This window comes from Notamacropus eugenii, chromosome 2, assembly GCF_028372415.1.
Source record: "Notamacropus eugenii isolate mMacEug1 chromosome 2, mMacEug1.pri_v2, whole genome shotgun sequence".
In the NCBI taxonomy this organism is placed as follows: domain Eukaryota; kingdom Metazoa; phylum Chordata; class Mammalia; order Diprotodontia; family Macropodidae; genus Notamacropus; species Notamacropus eugenii.
This window is the reverse complement of record NC_092873.1, coordinates 228,627,616-228,639,342: the sequence shown is the minus strand read 5'-3', so window position 1 is coordinate 228,639,342 and position 11,727 is coordinate 228,627,616. Positions and strand designations below refer to the sequence as shown.

Below are 11,727 nucleotides of genomic sequence, written 5' to 3'. Positions count from 1 at the left end.
AAAACACTAATGCTGGCTGCAAAGTGGGAAAGGTGAGACATTAATGCATTGTTGGTGGAGGTGTGAACTTATTCAACCATTGTGCAGAGCAATTTAGAACCACACCCAAAGGGCTATGAAACCATGCATACCTTTTGACATAGCAATGCCACTACTAGGCCTGTATTCCCAAAAAGGTAAAAAAAACAAAAAGTCAAAGGACCTATATGTACAAAATTTTATGTACAAATTTTTAGCAACTCATTTCTGGTGGCAAAGAATTTGAAATTGATAGGATGTCCATCAATTGGGAAATGGCTGAAGAAATTGTAGAATGCAATTATGATAGAATACTTTTATACTATCATGTGATGAGAAGGATGCTCTCAGAAAAACCTGGAAAGACTTACATGAGCTGACTCAAAGTGAAATGGACTGTGTACAAAGTAACAGCAATATTGTAAAATAAGCTGTGAATGACTTAGATATTCTCAGCAATACAGTGATCCAACATGTCTGAAGGATTTATGAAAAATGCTATCCATCCCAAAGAAAGAACTAACAGTGTCTGAGTACATATTGAAGTACACTTTTTTTAAATTTTTCTTGAGGTTTTTTCTGATCTATGTTTTCTTTCACAACCTGACTGATATGTAAATATTTTGCATGACTTCATATGTATAACCTATATCAAATTACTTTCCTTCTCAATGAGGGGGAAGAGGAGAGAATTAGGAACTCAGAGTGTTAAAACAATGTTAAATATTGTTTTTACATGTAACTGGAGAAAAATACTAAATAAAATTTTAAAATAGCCAATTATGATCCCAGAGGAACATTAATGAAGTATTCTACTCACCTTCTGAAAGAGAAACATAATGAAGAATGAGGCATACTGTTTTGGGCATGCCTAACGTGGGAGTTTGCTTTATTTCACTCTGCATTTCTTCCAGTGGAGATGGGTTGGCAAGAAAGGGCTGAGTATTTACTTATCTGCTAATAATGCAAGCAAACAAAAAAAGATTATTAATCATTTTTAATGCAGTGGAATAGAACTGAAGATATTCCTGAAGGAAACACAGATGATCAGGACAACTTTGAAAGTTCCATATTGAATACCTTGTATATTATGAGGGGAAAAACAATTATCAGGGGAAAAACCCTGCATGCTGTGCATGACAGATTCATGGTTTCATATTCACTCCTCTGTTTCTGTTCTGTTTCTTAGATGTAGATGTTCGTTTTGTTTGGTGTTTATGAGGTTTAAGATTGGAAAGGATTTTAAAAATAAATGAATGAAACACTTTGAAACTTATACACAATTTATTCCAAAACTGCCTGGAGAATTGTTCACATGTGCTCCAAAAATCACAGGGGTAAAGCATTGCATTATTTTAGATAAACCCTGCTTATGTTAGTGACATATTGGTCTTTTATTTCCCTTCCCTCTCCAGAGCTCCTTTCATGCCTTTGATTCAAAGAAGGAGAATATTGCCACAAATGCTCTGTTTCTTTAGGAATCCAGCTTTCCAGATAGTTTATGACCTTGTCAAAGGAATGAGTGAATAGTTAAACAGGTAAATCTTAAAGAATAGGTAAATAGTAAATAAGTAAAACTTTCTGCATAAATTGACACATAAGATCCTATCAGAATCTCACTAATGGCATTGGCAGAATCCAGTCCATAGGTACAAAGAAAGGAGCTAGGGGAAAAAAAGTAAACTTTACCTTGAAATCAAACTATGAGGAATATTTGCTAATGACCTATTCCAAATACAATACCAGCCCAAGGGATCCTTCTCCATCTCTCAGCAGTATTTTGTCTGTTAGCTCATACAATTCACTGGTGACAGGTGCAAGAAGATTGCAGCTCAGAGTTGTGTTTCCTAACAAGGATACCAGAAAACCCCAGGAGAAAGTCTTGTATAATGACTTCTAATTTCAGAGAAGTCAAGAAGATAGAAATGGAGCCTCAATAACTTGTGAAATATTGATTCTTTAAAATGAGTTTAGAGAATATTGTGCCAGCCTTCATATTGCTGGGGAAATTCACTTCATCTTTATTTTAGGTAGTAACAGGGAACACTGCTCAGAGGGTTATAAGATTTACATAAAAATAGATACAAGAACAGTGCAAGCACATTGTGGAGAGAATCCTTTGGTTATTATCTATCAACGATTATCAGTTTCTACATTTTGCTTATTTTTTTATTCACAACTTGAGGATTTATTTACTTTACTTAAACATTTCATCAGCAGTTTTCACATAAAAGTCAGAAATGCCATTATAATTTATGGTTTGGAAAATCCAGTTAAATATATCTTAGTAGTTTGAGGTATCTGAAAGGAATGGTTATAGTAATCTATAGGTCTTTCTTTGCATAAGACTGTTATGCAAATATCCCTGTATATTTATAAATGTGTTAGCTCCTTGAGAGTATTACCTTTTTATGTTTGCTATTTGACATGCCTTAGAACATAGTAGATACTAATTGCACAAATTTTTATACATCCTGACAGTAACAATAATAATGGCTAAGATTTAAATTGTGTTTTATGACTTATGGAATGCTTTACATGCTGCTACAAGTCTCCCCCTTCCCCAATCCATTCTCTGTGTAGTTGTCAAGATGATGTTTTGAAATTGGAGAGGTGGTTATGTTGTTCATCTCTAGAAGTTCCTGTGGCTCCCCATTGTCTCAGGCATAAAATGAAAAATCTTTGAGAGTTTTTAAAACCTCTCACACAATGCCTCCAGTCAAATTGTCTAATCATATTTCATATTACTTCTCTCCAATCTCTGCCACACAACTCAACATTCTTACTATTCTCCAGACTTTTCTTCCCATTGACTTATTTTGTGTCATTCCATAGGCTGCCACCTCAAGCCTGAAACACAGTCTTTCATCTTAAAGCCTTCTTTTATGGCTGAGCTCAAACTCCATTTCTTACATAAGACTTATCTTGTTACCTCTAATTGCCAGTGCTCACTTCCCAAATTTTTTCTTGTTTATAGATCTATTTCTGTGTATCTATCTCCATTCACCACCTTCCTCCTCCATGCCCACCAGTATAGGGCCCTTGAAGGCAGCGATATGTTCTTTTTTGTTTTTCTACCTTTAGCACTTAGGATAATATTTTCCACATAGTAGGTACTTGATAATTATTCCTTCAACAAATAAACCATTTGGGAGGGTGGGGGTGGAGTGAAATTGGAAAGCATCCAAGTGAAGGTAATTACAACAACGAAAGGCTTATATAGATCAGTGTATAGGCCAGGCAATATTCACAGCACTGAGGACAGCTATGCATATGCTGGCATAATTCTCAAACAAAGTATAGAAGATTCTCTATGAAGAAGGCAGAAGAAAAATGTTTATTCATATACCAGAAAGCCAGATCCCCAAACCAGAAAGCCAAATCCTTCATAGTAGCCAGGAAGTCAATATACATTAGCACTGCTGAGGACAAAGGCATTCCCAAGCCTTCCCTCCCACCCCACTCCCCCTCCACCCTGCCAGGGGCTTCCCACAAGCAAACACTCATGAGCCTTACCTCCCACCCTGTATCCTCTCTCCTCCATTCCAACTGCTCTCAGTAACTTTCTCCTAGTTCTGCTCCATCCTTTCGGCAAGCTCCTCCCACCACATGTGATTTGGACTTCCAGGTGATTTAAGGGATCCTATAGGCCTGTTAATGAATGGGAAAGATCTTTCCATTTAAATTGCCATTATAATCAGTTGAAAGAAGTGGGGCTATTAGCTTAGAGAAGAGAGAAGTATAGAGAGAAGACAATTACTTTTCTTATGCAGAGATTTAGTCATTTACTACACTATTTAATACCCACCAGTGGCTTCATATTGCCTACTTAATACAATTGGACCTCCTTCCTTTGGTGTTTGAGATTTCTCACAAACTCACACTTTCATAATTTTTTGGCCACGTTGTATGTTCTCTCTCTATTCTATGCATCAGGTCAATAGGAACACTTGATATCCACTATAAATATCATGCATTTTTACACCTCTATGAATTTACTCAAAATATTTCCTTTAATTGTAATATGCCACATTTGGTTGCTGATTCTGAACTATCATTTAAACCTCAACTTAAATGTGATGAAATTTTCTCTCTCCAGGAAGTCTTCCACAGATCACACGGTAATCCCCGTGGTTTGCCTAATCACTGTTACAAGCATTTGAAAATTGTCATAACTAGGTGGTAAAATGAATGCAATACTGGACCTGGATTGAGGAAGATCTGAATTGAAATCCAACCTCAGACACTTACTAGTTGTGTGGCCCTGGACAAGTCATTTAACCAATGTCTGCCTCAGTTTCCTCTCTGTAAAATTGGGATAATCATAGCACTTAACTCCCAGAGTTGCTATGAGAATAAAATGAACTAACATTTGTACAATGCTTTGCACACCTTAAATTACTATACAAATACTGTACCTATGATTAGGAAACAGGAGGATTAGTCATATTTTGCTTGGTCCCAGAGGCAAAATTAGGAGAAGGGGTAGAAATTGAAAGTAGATAAATTTAGATAAGGGGGATTTAAGTTTAAAGTAAGGGGGAAACTCCTTAAGAATTAGAACTCTCTAAAGGAAGGATGAATGGCATATGTGTATCAAGACCTTTTAGTATAGGTCTGCTGTGAAAGACTTCATGCTCATATTCTGAAGTATGTTGTAGAAGAGAGAAGCTTATTCGATTATGCAATGGCCACTAAAAGACATATTACGTCCCTTCCAACTCTTGCCATTCTGTGATACTATGTTAAAAGCTAAAACAATTCTGTGAGGAATTAGCATTCCCATTTGGTTGATAATTGTTTAATGAACAAAAGAACACCTGAATTATGTTTATTGAGCCTGAGGAAAGATTGAAAAATGTGTTGTTGTTTTTTATTTCCCAAGGATAATTTTAAAGCATAGTTTTTGTAGACTAAAAGCTGTTGATAAGGGCAGTCAAACAGATCATTAAGTCGTGTGTTGACATGTTTCCTTTTATACCACTAAATAAGAGTCTAATTCATTACTTTGTCAATCATTGAAAAATACACAGTAACTGAAGATGAAGCATGCCTCTCAAAACTTGCTGGAGAAGTGATGGATTTTAGTTGCAGAAAAAGGACACATATTTCCAGATATTACCTGTATGACAGATTTGTTTTGCTTGACTATAGTTATAAAAGGAAACTTGATTTTTTTTTCATTTATAGAAGGAGAATAAAGAGGAAGTGATAATGGTGAAAAAAGTTAAAAAAACTTACAGGGGACACATTCAATAAAACATCAATACACACAGAGGAGTTTAGAATTGATTTGAAAAGGTGACACAAGCAAGGTAGTATTGGTTTTATTATATTAAATTTAATGCATGCTAAAAGTTTTATAATCTGGCTTTGAGTTTTAAAGTACAATCTTCAATTTGTGGCCTTCTTTGTATATAAAAATATTCATATTTATTGAAGTTTTTAATTTATAAAATTTTGATTAAAAAGGAAAGATATAATATATTGATTCAAAATTATATATAAATATGTATATATATATGTATATATATATATATATATATGATATTGGATGCTATAAAACATATAATGAGTCATGGAAACCATCCTTGACTATGAATGACAGCAGTTCAATTCCAGAAACATTTAAGAATTATCTACTGTTCTAGCCCCTTGAAGAGATGCAAAGTATGTAGCAGTCAATTAATGAACAAGTATTTGTCAAGTGTCTCTATGTGACAAGCATTGTGCTTACTACTGGGCACATGAAGAAGGAAAAAAATAAGAAATAACACCTGCTCTCAAGAAGCTTATACTCTATGAGAAAACATATACTTATACAAATATATGATATATATGTATATATGTGTGTGTGCGTGTGTGTGCATATAATGCAAAATAAATATAAAGAGGCCATCAAAGGGAATCCTTTTTTCCACTTTGCCCCTGAACTAGAAATACTTCATGGCAATGGTGAACACATTTGGTGAAAATATTGCTTCCTGATTTATGACTTGTTTGATATTAATAATCCCAGATTCAAAGAATGAAGTTATCAACCCATGAATCAAAGGTCTAAAGACAGCCAAAGGAAATTGCCTAAAATCCATGGGCCTAGCAAGAAATATCAGGAGACCAAGAATTCCAGTTGAGAGGCATCTGGACCAAGCAATGGCTGTGTCATCATGATTTTGCCCCATATATTATATCCTCCTGGGAATGGAGGGAAAGGAGATGAATGCAGAGAGTGAGGGAGAATACAGAGGAGTGAGAGATTTCTTATTCCTAATGGTAGATTGTACATTCTCAACCCACCCTTCCCTGTTGTGTAATGAATTGCTGATAGAAGTAAATGAGAGCAGTTTCTGTGACATAACAGCCCAGCTCTATGCCAGAATTCTGTTTAATAGCCCAATGTACACTTAACGGATGGGCTCAAAGTCAAACAGCATTACTAGAGAGGCAGCACTGATTTGATGATCAAGCATAAGCCCTACCTCCATGGAGTGCTGTGGTCATCACATCCACCCTGCTGCCAGCAATTAAAAATTAACCACAGGCTTTTCAGCAAAGAATGCATCAGCTCACATGCAGGGCTTCTCTTTGGCTTGACAATGTGTCTGAAGAGCATCTGCTTACTCAAGTCATCATGGTTAAAGAAAATGAACTTCTTTTGTGTGCTGTGTGCAAAGCTAGGTCATTAACACACCTGCCAGCAAAGCAGAGAGGGAAAGAAGAAAAAAAAAATCATTCCTCTTGGTTAACTCATTCATTCGAAGCTTTCAGGCTTCCAGCACTGACTGTCCTTTGAACACCCCAATTACCTCCGCTTGCCCTTCCAAACAAGTGGTATGAATTTTAATCAGCTCCAGTGTAATCAAGGCCTGAAATAAGTATGGCTGTTAAATCATCTCTCTCCCTCTGTCCCTCTCTCCTTCTCTCCCTCTCTCCCTTTTCCTTTCTCCTTTCTCTTCCCCTTCTCCCCCCTCCCTTTTCCTTCATAGAGAAAGGCAACTCATACCTACACTGTATGAATCTCCTGTTTTCACAAGGGTGGAATGCCCTTGCTATCCACCGGCACAAACAATGTTTTATTTTGGTTTCAACCTCTGTTGACTTTCCTCTGCATTCCTTTCCCCTACGTCTGCTGGAGCCTCAGTTCTGAGAATAATTAGCAACACCCACTGGTGATAACAGGGCTGCAGCAGCCTAACAGCGATATCTTGCCAACGCCAGCTGTGCTTCAGTATTTATTTATTAAGATCACAATATTTACACAGTATGAACTTGCTGAGATGGTGGAGGATTGAGCACAGCTCGAGCAGCTGAATTTCATCTGTATTTTTCTGTGGAGGGTAAGGGGGAAAAAATAGCCTGTCTGTGTACTGTTTACTTCTCAGGAAAAGGAAATTCGAGCTTCTAATTCTACCTCCAAATCATGTTTTTCTGGCAGTTAGGTTTATAGGTGAGGGACGGGGCAGAGGTTAGAGGCAGGTTCTGCAGGGACTGCTGCAGTGAAGCTGGCTTGTTCAATACAAATTAAAAAAAAAAAAACCCCGGCAAGTTAAAGATGCCTGAAATACAGGACAGCGACATAGCAAAGGGATAGGGCAGAAGCTTTCCAAGGGCTGATAACTGCTGAGGCCAGAGCTGTGACGGAGCCATCTTGCCAGTTGGCTTGTAAAACCCACTTCATATGAATTAATATATCATCTCGTTGCCTTTCCTGTCAAGATGGTGTTAAGCAACATATGTTCTGATGTTCATCTGGTAAACGGGTGGCTATAGAAGGCCCTGTCTTACATTGCTTTCAGAGGCTTTAAGCCATTTGAGAATGGATATATACTGAATCAAATTTGGGGGACAAATTTGAAGTCCCACGGTGGTGAAAGAAGAATGAACAGCCTTGCCCAAAGAGTTAGAAAATTGTATATTCAATTACTGTTACTACTACCTTTCCCTGCCTCCACAGCCTATTCCCTATAACTTACTCAAAGAAAGACTTGCTACAGTCATTAAATTAGTGTGTTGATGAGCATTTATCTAATACCTACAATATGCTTAACAAATACCACTTCATTAGATCCTCACAACAATCTTTTGAAATAGGTGCTATTTTTATTACCAGCTGAAGAAAGTGAGGTAAAAAGAGGTTAAATGTCTTGACCAAAGTGCTGATAGGTGTCCACAGTGGATAGAATGGTGGTCCTGGAGTTAGGAAGACACTTAGGAGTTAGGAACAGACACTTGCCAGCTGAGGTATGCTGGTCAAGTCACTTAACTCTGCTTCACTATTCTGTTCTGTAAAATAAACTGGAGAAGGAAATGACAAACCATTCCAGTGTCTTTGTCAAGAAAACCCTAAATGGAGTCATGAAGAGTTGGACACAACTGAAAAATGACTGAACAACGATGAAGTGTTGTCCAGGGTTACACAACTTTAAATGTCTGAATGCAGAGATTCTTGCCTCCAGGCTATCCATTGAACAAGGAAGGTAAATGTAAGCATCAAATGAGAGAATATGTAAAACCAAATGAAGTATAAAGTATGCTGTGCAAACCATAGAGTACTTTATAAATTTTAACAATTATTGCTAGAGTCATAGCTTTAGAACTGGAAAAAAAAAATGAGAGGTCATCTGGTCCTTACCTCTCATTTTCACAGATGAGTAACTTGCTCAAGGTCATTGAGGTAGGAAGCCTCAGAGGCCAAACTGGAAGCCAGTTCTTCCAAATGTAAAGCCAGTTTACTTTTGCTATATAGCAGGAATATTAATAATTGCAGCTTGGGCAGAGAGCAAGCCGGAACATGAGGTACTTGGATTAATTTGTCTTTGTGACCTTGAGCAAAACATTTAAGTTTTCTGAGTTTTTGTTTTCTCCGGTCATAAATACATGGATATTTATACTTACTGCCAACTTTTCTCGGAAGAAATTTTCAGTGATCTTTGGTTTAATGCTTTTAATGTGTCTGGAGTTTCATGGATGAAGGGTGGTATGTAAATAGAATTTTAAAATAATAAATAAATTATAAAAATAATTAACACAGAAGATATCCTGTACATGCTAAAGAAAGTGGAATGGCTCTTGAAAAGCCTTTATTTTAAGGAATAATAATAATAATCAATTATTATAATTAGTTGCAGTAAAAGCAGCTTGAATTTAGGCCATGTCTTTTTTTTCCCAAAAGACTGCAACTACTTTTAGGGACATATTTTTTAAAAGACTCACCATTAATAATGCTGAGATAGGTCATGAATTATAAACATATTCTCAAGCACTGGTTATTTTCATGCCAGTTCTAACCTTTTAAAAATTAAACACAGGATAATGCTATAGTTCAGTTGACATTTAATATTGCATTGTCCATATCATTTTATCTTTCATCAGGCTTATTGCTTTTATATTATTAAAGTATCCCACAATGATCTAACATGTTTAAGAAATCTCATTTCCCCAACTATTTTAACTTTTATATTAGCAAACAGCTGCCAAGGCTGCTTAGAGCATTTTAGATTAGGGGATATATACAGATAACAACATTTACTTGTTCCATTTTCCATTTTACTTTTTTGGTATTCCAAATGTGAGTGCATTTTTTTAAAAATGGGGGTGTATGTACAACATGAGTAACAACTTAAATTTTTAAGTGGACAGACCATATATGTCTTTAAACAGGAGCTGCCAATAGGTCTTCCTATAAGCTATATTTGTGCTTGAACCACAAAACCATCCTGTTCTTTCTTCATTTGACTCTAAGTAAATTTCAGTGAGCTGGAATTTCATTGGTGCCTCAGACAATGATGTTACATTTTCATTCACCCAAAGAATGACTCAGCACCCCCATTAAAAAGTGGAGTGATTAGCTCAGCTTTGAAGAAGTGAGTATATCAAGTTGAAAATATAAAAGAAAAAAAAAATAGCCAGGCCTGACACTCTGTCTTAACTTTGCTCAACAGTTACTTCATCTTTAAGTGACTATTTCAAGTACATATTCAAGCGTAGCCAGGAAATATTTTCCTCAAAAGTGGGCAGCTTTCTCTGACTTTAATCAATGTGGAGTGATTAGAATTCTTAAAATGAACGTGAGAAACATCCGTAAATGCCATTATCCTGTATGGCATTTATGCAGCTCTATGGATTTTGTTAATACTTTGGACTTTTTCTATATAGGTGAGCATATGGAATTGTTTTCTAGGTAGCAAATAGATAACCTCATAATTTCATATGAAAAAATTTTTTAACAAATTGATAAACTTATTTTGTCTTTCGGTGAGAAGTGGAGGTATGAGCATGCATACGTGTATTGAAAGATCCCTTCAAATCCAACATAATACTCTTAATTTTCTGTAATATATAAAATGCTAAAATGTAGGGACACATTCCTGCTTTCTCTCTCCCTTCCCCCCAAAATTAAAGAAAGTATAGAAAGTTTCGAAGCATAGAAGGATTTTTCTAGAGCACAGTTTTTAAGTGTATAGTGGTATCTGGTCTTTTTTTTTTAAAATAGCTATAAGATTCTATAGCTTCTCTGGGCCTCAATTTCCTTACTTATGAAATGAGTAGTTGTTCCCTTCCAGATAAATCTGTCATCCTTGAGTTTTCAAGGGACTAGAAGTGGAACACAGTTTGCTTCACCATATCACCTGGTGATATTCACTGGGAGATCACCTCATGGAACTAAGAAGCATTATCTAAATGGAAAAGAAGGAAAAAAAAACCCACAAATATTAGGGAAAATTATAAAAGAAAGTAGAACATGAGAGATAACTAAAATTTTTTAAAATAAATTTTTTAAATCAGTCTTTCTAGTCATAAGTCAAAAATATGACCATTGTACCACTACATATGTCTGTGTGTATATCTTGTTGTTGTGTTTGTCCTTTATTTTCGAAGAGGACCATGGCATCAGGAAAATGATGACATAACTTGCAGTTGACTTTGATTTGAGTGAGGGAGGGCTATGCAAGATCACCAGCCCCACTGTCTCCTCCAGAGCCAGTATGTCCAGTGTCCAGATATTCATCAGGATAACTGGAGGTGGCCCAGGATGCAATGGGAAACCCTGGCCCTTTTAGTCTAAGGTCTTTTCAGGTTCTTATTTTGAGTGAGGTAATGCCCATTCAGTGAATAGGTTTCTTTAAGAAGTGAGTGAAGGGATGACCTCTTTAATAAAAAAAAAAAAAATCAAACTATGTGGGGAAGACCCTCATGGCTGCTAGTCAAAAGAGAAACAGTTTCTATTGACATTTACTCTGAGCCAGAAGGGCCTGAAATATAGCCATTAAGAGGAGCTATTGTGGTCCACTCTGTGAGCTCCAGTGAAATGGCTTTAAGGTTTCAATTTTGAGAAGAAGGGAAGGGAATAGAAGGGAAGGGAAAGGAAGGGAAGGGAAGGGAAAGAATATAGCCAGTAAATCCCAAGTTAACTGGCCAGCTTCCAGCCACCAAAATTTACCTTCTTTTGGAGAGGAGTAGGAGAGGGAGAGGGAGAGGGAAAGGATGATCTGAGTTACCTAACTGGCTGGCTCTCCATTCAGGAAGGTCAGATTTCTCACAGGTTGTGTTTGATGGAGATGATGGCATGACTTGCAGCTGACTTGTGTGTGTGTGTGTGTGTGTGTGTGTGTGTGTGTGTTTATCCCATACCAAATAGTGGATAAATGGCAAATGCTTAATTGACAGAAAATTAGTGGCAACTTGCATGTGAGTCATATCAAACTCAGT

General features: G+C 36.5%; 1 long non-coding RNA gene across 1 annotated transcript; it reads right to left on the bottom strand.

Annotated features, from left to right (window-relative positions):
* Positions 1–838: 838 nt before the first annotated feature.
* LOC140526870 (uncharacterized) lies at positions 839–6,709 on the bottom strand. Its single transcript, XR_011974568.1, has 3 exons — positions 6,498–6,709; positions 3,535–3,669; positions 839–975 (listed from the first exon to the last, which is right to left on the bottom strand). It is a non-coding gene; the product is annotated as an uncharacterized lncRNA (long non-coding RNA).
* Between the last annotated feature and the right edge of the window lie 5,018 nt (positions 6,710–11,727).